Consider the following 11,645-nt stretch of genomic DNA (forward strand, 5'->3'; position numbering starts at 1 on the left):
TTTTTTTTTTTTTTTGCTATTTCTGAAAATAAACATTAGTCTACTTCTCAGCACTCAGGTATAGGGTATATTCAATGATCACCGCTGAGTCACAAATATGGATGCTTAAAATGATTTTCTCTGAGCTCTTAGCAAATACTCAACACATAGAAGCTTGCATTATTATTATCATTTTTGAATATGGGTCCCGGGAGTCCCTCACTAAACAAGAGCTTGCTGATTAACCTTGAATCCAGTACATGCTGCCACTGACACAATCCCACCTCACTCTCCCTCAGTCCCCTTCTCCAGAGATCATCTTGAATGGGAAGAGAAGGCAGGTGACCTTTGCTATTGATGTGTGCACCACAAGCATGAGGTCCCACGGTTGCCACCAGGAATTGCCATCTACTCAGGACCTGATGAAGCGCTGCCCAGACAGCTCTGTAATCCTACACCAGCACACCAATATGTGTGCTAAACTGATCAATAATAAGATTGATACATCTTCTACTTGGGTAAGTTAATCTTCTTATTGATCAGTGTAGCAAACATATTGCTTTTCTTGGGCAGCCTTCCTCTCTGGCTCTTCTCCCCCACCTCAACGCCCTGGTTGTCTGGTGCTATCAAGAAGAGAAATAGAACAACATTTTCTACATTAAATGCTTCCATTACATCAGGATCATCTTAGCCAGCTGCAAATATCTCTTAGAGGAGAGGATTTATAACCGGCAGGTGCCCAACTCATTTTTCTGTGTGTGTTAGAATCTTGATAATGACCTGGGCTTCTCCTCGCTCACATTTAGCATGTAGATTTTAAATTAATAATAGTTATCCATTGAAGGCAGTGCTTGCCTTTGCCATTACAGCACCTACAGCAAAGATCTGAAAAATTAAGACTACAAACAAAGCCAGCATAAGGCACACACCCAGTCTATTCCTGTTGTATTCTTTTTCCTATTCAAGACAGAGTAAAAGTGGGAGACACGGGAAGCAATTTCAGAGGACAGAAAGGGGCTAGCCCCAGGCAGGAGAATGACGGAGAGAAGAACTTAACAGGAATGTTTATTCTAGGAAGATAATCCAATTCAGGGACCCGATTTCTCCTCCTACGTCCACACTCACACAAGGAGACTCCGGGTCAGACGCCTCACCTCCAGCTCTGTGGCAACTCCCTCTGTGACTTGGCAATTACCGTCGCCCGTACCCAGAGGCTACAGAAAAGCTGGGTTTCTAACACACAGAGCATTGTTGTCAGATGCGGAAGGGCAATCCGGTGCTGGAGTGCTGTCCAGACACGCAGGGCCCTGCCAGCCCCTGGCAGGATGGGAGGAGACGAGAGGGGGCGTGCAATGGCGCCTTCTAGAAGAGAGGCCTTAGCAGCTCTGAAAGCCACACGGTGTAACGTGGAGCCAGAATGTGGTGTCTCCACCAGAGCGTCCTGCGGTGGGGCATGCGGGCTTACAGCACAGCGGGAACAGTGCTGCGGCTCCTTGGAGCAGCCACCAGCCACAGCCAGTCAGCCAGGGGGAGGGAGGGTTGCCAGGTGAGCGAATCTGCGGGTGAACGAGCACACCGCCGCTGTGGAGGGAGAAACGTAATTTCTGACCCATGGACCACGTACTGGGGGAGACTCCTGTGCACCGAAGACTATTCTTAAAGGAGAATTGGGCCTTCTGAACTGGTGGGCTCTGGAAGGCAGCAGCTGGCTCAGGTGTGTGGAGATTCCCAGTGTCAGGAGGTGTGCTGGGGACAGCCAAAGACAGATCTTCAGGAACTGCTTCCGAGCACCAACACACTGGTACTCTTTCCTGACTGCCAGCACCTTTGCCACGTCCAGGAAACATCAGTTCTGGAGCATTGGTCAGGGCCCTGCCTGTGCCCGTTGCAGACTTTGTCAGTCTGGAGGCCTGTGACACAAGGAAGGCTGTCAAGCTCCCCTTCCTCCTGAGCAAGCCCTCGGAGGTGCCTTCCACATGCCACAAAGGAGCCCGCTCAAATGAGAAGGCGATGGGTTTAAACCCTTTGGAAAAATCCTTAGTTGGCAAAGGAGAGTCAAGTGCAGCCTTCCCTCTGCCACCTGGACATCTCTCTGGGCTGGGTTATGCCCGTCAGTGAGCTGGCTTTGCTCTGCTGGGGCCCCATGGGAATGCACGCAGTGTTTTGATGGTTGGTAGGACGCTGTGTCTTTCGGATCGCTCCCCTGACCCCCACACTCCACAGGATAGGGTCATCAGTGTTTGCTGAATGATGTTTGAATAAAGGCAAGTCAGAGGCTCAGCCCAGGAAAGCCCATCCTTTTCTAGAATCTCCTGGTGGACAACTTTGAGTTCAGCTTGCTTGATTTGCTTTTCTAACACTGAATTTTGATAGCTCTGTGACTACTTTGGGGGAGGCTATTATGGCTCAGGGCTGACTTTCATACTTCATACAAGCACATGTTGCTGAATTTGATCATCACTAAAGTGTCCACGTGGGAGGAAGGGGGTCACCTTCCCCCATGCTGCATGGGCAAAGAAACTGAAGTGCATAGTCTTGCTGGAGACTCCAAGATATTTGGTGGTCAAACTGGAGGCAAGCTTGGTTCCCTGTGCTTTGCCAGGTGTGAGAGACTGAAGAATATTCAGAGTTTTCCTTGAGATCCGAACTCTGGGCGGCCCCTCTGGGGTCAGCATCTTAGAACATCGTGAAGATAACCAGCAAGTCCATATCGGGAAAGGCTCTGGAAGGGCACAGCTGTGCCTTCTCCATGGCTCCATCTCTGGTGGATGAGACTCTATTCTGCGGCTTATAGGCAAGAAAGGAATCTTGGTTACAAACCCTCCCTACGCTGAGGGCCATGTAATTAATGTTCTAAAGCAGAGGAAGTGAAATCAAGGGTATCTGATGAAGCGGAGAAAGGCTCACTAGGCTCCAGGTTGCTCTGCTTTCTAAATGATAAATACAGTCTCCTTTAAGTGGGAAAAATGCTTCACAATATCCATTAGGATGGAGGCCAACAACATGGTTTAAGGACAGAGCTGAGAGCTGCCACTCATGGATGGAAAGGTTTGTCCACTTCACGGCATGTGTCCAGGACCAGCAGTGACAGCTTTAAACACTCAAAACTTCACTTTATTTCAAAATTCCCTTCCACCTTACTCAGCCTGTATGTACATTGATCTTTTCCTTAGCCCAGAATCTGAACAAAACCAGCTCGAGAACAGGTTTTCTGCCCCTTGTATAGGATTAGAAGAAAGGTGGACATCAAAAAGCAGGAAGATTGAAAGCACCATGGGTGCCTGTGTGGGTCCAGCAATGCCCTGCAACCCTGGGCATCACCAGCTGTGTGCAGGGAACCACAAGCGCCCTTCTGGGGAGCTGGGTGCCGTCCTTTCTGCCTGGCACTAACAACCTGGCCAGGCTTCTGTTTTCAGGGGAACGAGGCTGAGCCAAGTGGAGAGAGTGAGTTATTTAAAACTGGTTCTGCCCATAGATCCCTGATTTCTTGCAACTGTTTTTGATTGACAGGCAAGTCCCTGTGTCCTTTTTATTTCTGTGAGTTAACTGAGGTTTTACACTTTTGCTAAAAGGAAAAGATTTCCCTTTCTTGGCACTCAGGGAAATCTTTCTGCACAATATTTGCAACCAAGAGCTGGGGCATTGGGCCTTTTTCCTTGTCTTCTGTGGAATACCAATACTTTATTCTGAATCTGAGATATTCCTGATGGACCAAAAGTGAAAAAAAAATTTTAAATGAAGGTAAAAAAAGTCCTCCCTCTACTGTCAAGAGCAAAAGAATTCTCAGTATTTCTAGGACGAATGTTGGATGTGATCCTCTTATTTCACCTTTGGATAAATTCTCACTTCAAGCAAAACTCTTTTCCTTTGAAACTGCTGTTATGCAGACACATACCAAAATCACTCAAAAAGAATGTTTTGCCTCAGAATAATGTGATGTATTTAATGAATTCTGACTGTCGTTAATATGCTGGACTCTAAATGCCTTTCATTTCTACGTGTTCTTCTCTCTCTATGTTGGCATTGGACATCTGTCCTTAATTAGTACCTACTCTTGGATGGTTTTCTCAGCCAGGAATGATTTTGCCACACACAGTCCCCCACAGGGACATCTCGCAATGTCTGGAGATACTTATTTTGAGTGGTCACCTTTGGGAGAGGGAGATGCTACTGGCATCCAGTGGTCGAATGTAGGGATCCCACCATGCACAGGCCTGCTCCCAAACCATCATCTGACACCAACGTCCAGATGCCAAGACAAGAAGTCCTCATCAGATAATGAGGACATTTGGCCAAACGGACAACCATACGTTCAATCTGACACAATTTACAGTTTCTAAGCTAATACACATGACTTTGGAATAAGTGGTCAATGCCATGTCTGCATACTATGTACAGTATTTTTAAAAATTTATTCACACATAGGGTAGCTACCCCATGCCCACACTTTATAAGGAGCGTCCCTGAGAGATCTACTAAGGTGGAGAAGACACAGACACTCCACAACCCCAAAGCTAACAGAACATCACTACAGACAGGCCAAAAAGAGGGAGACACATGCAGTAGCCTGAAAAATAGATACAGGATGTTTTGCATTAAAAATAGGAAGGAGACAGGGTGACTCAATTTGGAAACAAAAGGTTGAAAACTCAACACATGTCTTTAGATAGACAGGAGAGAAGGCTATTCCTGAAACTGTTCATGAGAAATAGGGTTAGAGATGCCATACTGAAAGAAAAAAAAAGAAAGAAGAATTTCACTGTGAATGATCCAAATGTAAAGACACTGGTTAGAAAAAAGCAAAACAAAAACCAAACAAACAAAAACAGGCCAGATGTGGTAGTTCACACCTGTAATCGCAGCACTTTGGGAATCAGAGGCGGGTGGATCACCTGAGGTCAGGAGCTCGAGACCAGCCTGGACAACATGGTGAAACCCTGTCTGTATTAAAAATACATTTAAAAAAATTAGCCGGGTGTGGTGATGTGTGCCTGTAATCCCAGCTACTGGGGAAGCTGAGGCAGGACAATCGCTTGAGCCTGAGAGGGAGAGATTGCAGCGAGCTGAGGTTGCACCATTGCACTCCAGGCTGGGCAACAAGAGATTCCATCTCAAAAAAAAAAAAAAAAAAAAAAAAAGAAAAGAAAAGAAAAAGAAAAAACAGCAACAACAAAATGATACTGAATAAAGAGAAAATGGGCTTCAGATAAATTTGGATTATTGTTGAGATTAATTCATTAGAAAAGCAACCTATAAATTAAGTATATTTTTTCTTCCAGTCTAGAGAAAATGCTAGAAATAATAGATTTCAGTTTGTTTGCGTTGAATATGCTAGGGTCACATTTTTGGGTAAAGTATGCCCAAAAAGAGAAAGGTAAATCAAAGTCTCACATTTTCAGAGCAGCAAAGGAATCTGTCACCTTTATAATATTTAACATATAAACTTAGCAATATATTGTCTACTGCTTAGAACTATATTAGCAGAAGGCTGCTGAGTTCATATACGACATTAGCAAGCAAGTTCCATTTCTTACAAATAAACACATTATATGAAATAATCGATACACAGTATTGCCCAATCACTGTGACCATCACATGCCTTCAAGTGGAAGGTTATAGTACTCAGAGATGAAGTAAGACAGTCTGGGTAACAGTTGACTACCTTTGGAAGCTTCGTGTTTCTTAAATTTTATTTAAAAAGACAAGCCCTAAATAGCTATATATACCCAACTCCTTAACATTGCATTTGCTCACTCTGTTCTTGAAGTCATAAAATGTCAATTTAAAAAATCTTTCATTTTGTAATTTTCCTCAGAAGGATAACTCAGGATTCTCCAGCAGAAGCTTGAAATGCTATGGGTTGATTCAACCTCCAACCTATGGTAATTGAGTCTGCCTGCCTATGTTTTCAGCTCCGAAAAGGAAAAACATGACAACTGGCTGTGTTTTCAGACTGAAAAGGGCAAACCCAACTTTCAGTATAGGAAGTCTGAGTTGTGCGGCACAGAGGTACTGTAGGAAGGGTGCCCAGGTACCCACGTATAGTAGAACTGATGGTGAGAACTTTGATGGGAGATGGGAGAACACTTTCCAGAGAACAGTGGAAAAATGAATGCAAAATCATGAAGGAAAGGAGCATGGCCTTGAGTCACAAGCATGGGGTCCTTGCACAGAAATAAGCAGGAGGCAACTTTGTAAGCATTTGGGGATCCTAAAGTGAAATACCTTGCACGAAGCTGTCTGTATTTTATCCTGTGTGCACTAGGAAAGAAAGAATGAAGGTCCGCAATCAACACCGAGTTCTGAGAAGCTGACAGGGATGATGTTCTACCCAGCTCTCACCTAAAGGAAGACAGCCCCCAAGCCAGAGGAAGCTGTCAGAGAGCTTCTCAGCTGAGAATACTCTACGAGGTCCCAAAGGTTAAGGATGCCAGTTACAGAAGCTTGACAGAGCAAAAGGGAAGGATGTGTCACTTGGCCGTGTAGCTGACTGAGCTTAGGGAATAAGAAAGCAAACGCAATGGAGGTGACCAAGGGGTGACAACACTTCACCATCAAGATGAAGACCATACAGGGGACTGGGGGTCAGAGGGAAGCGAGGATAGGGAAGTAAGGAGTGTGCTCGGTTAGGAAAATGTAGATTACTGATGCGCCCTTGAGTTGTCTAGACAGAGGTGGCCAAAGACAGCTGGAAGATGGTCACTTAATATTAGGATTCAGGGCTGCCACACCACCCAGCTTCAGGAGTTACCTTTCCTCTTGTTTTCCATGTGCCTGGTGCTTCTCAGAGTTGTGTAGTGTGGTGGCCTTGGGAAAGGGTCACTACTAATAGTTTCAAGGAGCCTGAAAATCAGTGCAACACACCTACCTGCATTCAGAAAGAATATCTCCTACTTTTGCTCGACTGATGTAGATCAATATAACACCCCTGCAGAACTCACATCTCCATACTCCATAGACCATTCGGACTATGGTCACACTCTTTCATGATATATTAGCTGCACATACACAGCCACATTTTCAGCTTCAGGACGAATGTGGAATATTCCATCCTGTCTGGACATACCTTGACCTCACAGCTCTGAAAGATTGCTGTTACAACATCCGCCCAGGTGTGTATCACCTACCTATGGGAACCTGAGCCGCCAAGTCCTCTTGAGTGTGGTTAGCTCCTATCAGCTCCATTCCTATCACTCCACATCCCTTTCATGTTTCTTTCCTGGGTATATTTTCGTGGATATTATTCAAGAAATATAAAATAAAAATTATGGACACAAAATTCTGCAGGCTGTGGTAGGGTAGAAACCAATGTGAATGTAAGTTAGCCACTGTGACTTCCAGAAGACGGTGAGCCAGAGGGTTGGTGCCTTGGTAACCTTCTAGCATGGCCCAGTCTGGAGTGCCTGCCTCAATTGCCCTGAACCTTTCCCTTAATACAACCTGTTGAGATAATGTCCCCAATGTCAACATTGTCAGTATCCCCACCCTTGACACTAGGGACATCGTCTCAACACGTATTTCCCCAGGAAGCAATGCTCAGTACATGCGTGAAGGTGAGCTTCCTTCATTTTAACGAGATTCCCCTTCCTGCACTCATCCTCAGGCGCCTCCAAATATCCAGGCATTCACACAAAGAGCTCCACGGGCTCATGGTCTATTATTTCTGTCACTTCCATAGGAATCTAAGTATTTTGCTTCATGAAATCATATAATATTAGACCCATGGAAACTTTTATTCAAACAAAACTATGCATGGATCCTTATATCCACATATACAAAACATGAAACAAAAGTGTAGCTGCTCTTGTTGGCATCAGAGGAGAGGGGTCCCAAGTTCTCAGAACCTCCCCTAAGGCTCCAAGGAAATTCGGGCTCTGCAAACCTTAGATTAACAAACCCTGAGATAGGCGAACCTGATTTTACCAGTGAGAAAAATGAGGCCTGCTATATGTTAGCGGCATTCTCTCTTCTAAATCTGAGCTGTGTCTCTGCCCATGTCACAGTAAATATACACCTCTTTTAAATGCATACGGAGAAATTTTTCAATTAGTTTCATTCTCAGGCAACTGACAGGGTAGTAAAAGATGTGACTCACAGAATTTTATATCTATTATATGACTTGGCTGCAACACAGCAAATGTATTATGATATTGATTGGCACCAACTAATAAACAGCATTACAGAAATAATGCAACCGTAATAAATGAGACTGGAGGCAAACCAAGAGACTTTGAAAATGAATACTTTGGTAATTATGACCCTCTCTATAAATATAATGGGCAAGGTAGAGAAGCAATTTCTAATGTGTGATATTGTTATGATTAATACATAGAACCGCAAGCAATAAATCCAAGGGAATTATGTAAACCATGACATCTTGCTCACAATATGGTGTTAGTTTCACATTAAAATGTTATAAAAATGAATTGTATAACTTTTCCCCCCAAAAAATAAATAATTAGGAAAAGCATGACTAGGATCTTAGTGAATTATACACTACATATACAACGGGATATTGGAAAGTACTCACTGTGCAAATAAAATGTCACATTATTCTCTCTACCATTCTAGTTAAATAAAATCAGAATTATGACTTGTCTTCCAGAGGGGCCAAACTCAAACACCTTTTGCTGAAGTTGAAAGCTGATCAGTCTCTCGGGTCTGATACTTCAGAATGTGGCTGGTGTCTTCAAGGTGATCAGTTTTTGTCTGATGAATGAATGAATACTTGTCTCCAGCCCTATGAGATGGCCTTGGCCACATGCTGATGTACGCATTCCAGGGACACAGCGGAGCTCTCTGGGTGACGAAGGCCATGTAAGATCAGGGTCAGCAAATCACAACTACTCCCTACCTGAGCACCCACTGAGGGCAAACAGATCAAGAGCTACTGCTGCATGAGATGAGATTATGGCTTGGGTCATATCTTCCAAGATCTACGTAATGAAATTTAGAAGACCCTACTAGGGAAAAGTAATGCTGACCAGTATGCCAAGGTTTTTCTGAACTATAAATCCATTTATTAATCTCTGGCTAAGTCCATATAATCTTACTCAAAGCCATAGTTTCAAACATGACATGTGCAGACAGCTGTCAGTCTGGAGATCTAGCCATTCCTATGTCCAGCCCTGTATTTTCTGTCCACCAAGCATCACTAACCGGATAGGCCATAACATCTTCAACACAACGCCCCTCCCCTCACTGCACATAAAGCAGCTGTATGACTGAGCCTCCTATTCTAGTGAATGCTCTGTCGCCTTCCCCTCATGCAAGTCATTTTTTTTTTTTTTGCCTCTTCTCACCATTGACATTCTCAGCACTCAAACCAAATAACTTGTCAAGTCTTTCAAAATGGGCCACAAGTGAAATTTTAGGTGCTCTTCCCCTGGAAGTCAGAAAGCCTCCCCAGTCATCACACTACCTGCAGCATCTTCCACTACAATCCATCCTAATGAGATCCCAATGGAGCCACAACTTACATGCAATTAACATGTGTGAACTCTACTAAATTCCCTCAGTGCTGACAGCGAGTTACTCTGCTTATTACAGATATGAACTTTCTATATAATATGGCTCCTGTCCGTAAGCCAATGACTTTACCTTGTTCTCAAATATGGAAATCTATTCCAGGGCTGGAATAAAATTGGTGATGTTGGAGTTTTTTAAGAGACAGTATTTCTATATATCATATTTAATGGAGTAATGAAGAGATTATTAAAAGGTAGTTTTAGCAGTGCACAATTTTACCTACCACACTGAGTTTAAAATCGAACTAATCTGTATAAATTGAAACTCCACCACGAATTTAGTAATACACAAACCTACATATGGTTTCCGCCTCAGAGCATTGCATTTAAATCTGCCAGTAAAGAACTGCTCATGCTTCCCTTCAGCCACCAAGGCCTTTCCTAAAGGAATAACAATTTGCTTCTCTAAAAGTCTTAATTTATCTCCATTTCGCTGCCCAAATCTTCTTTCTTATCATTTGACTCCATGGCTTTGCTCATTCTGTTTCTTCCATCTAAAGTACAGTTTCCTCACCTGATTCATGTATTTTACTTATCTCAAATGTATCCCAAGTTCATTTATTCATAAAGCTTTTCCCCTCTTCCTTTACTTGAATACTTATAGAATTCTATATCTCTTCCAAGTATTATGCTCTTTTGAACATTTCTGGTCAATTTCCACATTGACCTGAACCCACCCCACAAAGTGAATGACAAGGTGCAGGGATGCTGGGTTGAGAGTTGGAGGGAAGATTCTTAATGTTTCAGTATACTCTAATATTTTAACAGGTAGAACCTTTGACTCCTTCAAGTTTATATGTGGCCACCTCATGAGCTCTGTTCTTTTGCAAGAATTAACAAACAATCTACCTTGTTGAGTATGGCACATTTAATAGAGATGCATCCATGGATTTAATACATTTGTTTTCCCTACAGACTTGGGTCTGTAAGAAATGTTCCGCTTTTCAAGGTTGACTCTAGTATGTCACGAAAGCTAACATTTCACTGTAAGAACTAAAAATAACAAGATAAATGGGAAAATCATTCTGTAAAGATACTTGAGAACTGTGAATGCACCAAGGGTAAGATAACTTCATTCCAGAGACCAAAGAGTCCTTGCTAGGTGACTCAACGTGCACTGTCTCTTTTCTTCCCTGGGGTCAATGCAGCCCAAGCCAGTGCAGAGGAACCAGGGTAAAGAGAAACCTGCATACATTTGGTATTAATTGAAAAAGAGTCAGTGAAACCATTTTTAGAGTTTACTCAGGGCTGAAAACTGCTTGTGTTTTCACCAGCATAGGTTATAATGGAAGGTTATAATGGAAAGGGTACCTGAATAGACTCCTCGTAAGTTATCATCTAGCACTAAAACTAACTTAGTATTAGAACAAAAGTTTCTCTAGGCAAACCTTGACAGCACTTTAACAAAGCCTCAAAAAGATCCAACAGACTCAAATAACTGAACTGTGCATCAGAAGCAAATGCAACAATATCTAAAGGAATACAACAAAATACATCAACTAAAAAAAAAAAAAACATTTGGCACTCAATAAGTAATTGTCAGACATACAAAGAATGAGACAAACATGACTACTAACTAGGATAACAGTTAATTCACAAAAACTACTGAGAAATGACAGATACGATGGAACTAGAAGAAAAAGGACATTAAAACAGATGCAGAAAAATACTTCAGATGATCACAAAAATTAAGGAGAACAGAGACATGAAAGAGAGTAATAAAAGTTCTCTAAAAGGCACATGAAATTTCCATAGACAGTGGGAAGTCTGAATTTAAAATACACTAGATTGAAATACCAGCAAAATGTACATCGCAGAAGAAATGATCATAAACTTGAAGACACAGCAACAGAAACTATTAAATGTGAAGCAAAGAAATAAAAAAGATTGAAATAAAATGCAAATAGTATTGATAATCTGTGGGACAATATCAAACAGTCTAACATACCTACAATTGAAATCTCAGAAAAAAAGGAAGAAATTAAGAAAAAATATGTGAAAATATAATGGCCAAAATATTACAAATTTGAGGCAAACTATAAATCACTGATTCAACACATTTTATAAATCCTAAGATTAAAACTATAAAAAAGCAAGATATCAGAATCAAAATTCTGCTATCAGTAATAGGAAGAAAAT

The sequence above is a fragment of the Rhinopithecus bieti genome, unplaced genomic scaffold, assembly GCF_001698545.2.
Source record: "Rhinopithecus bieti isolate Rb0 unplaced genomic scaffold, ASM169854v2 scaffold_39386, whole genome shotgun sequence".
In the NCBI taxonomy this organism is placed as follows: Eukaryota; Metazoa; Chordata; class Mammalia; order Primates; family Cercopithecidae; genus Rhinopithecus; species Rhinopithecus bieti.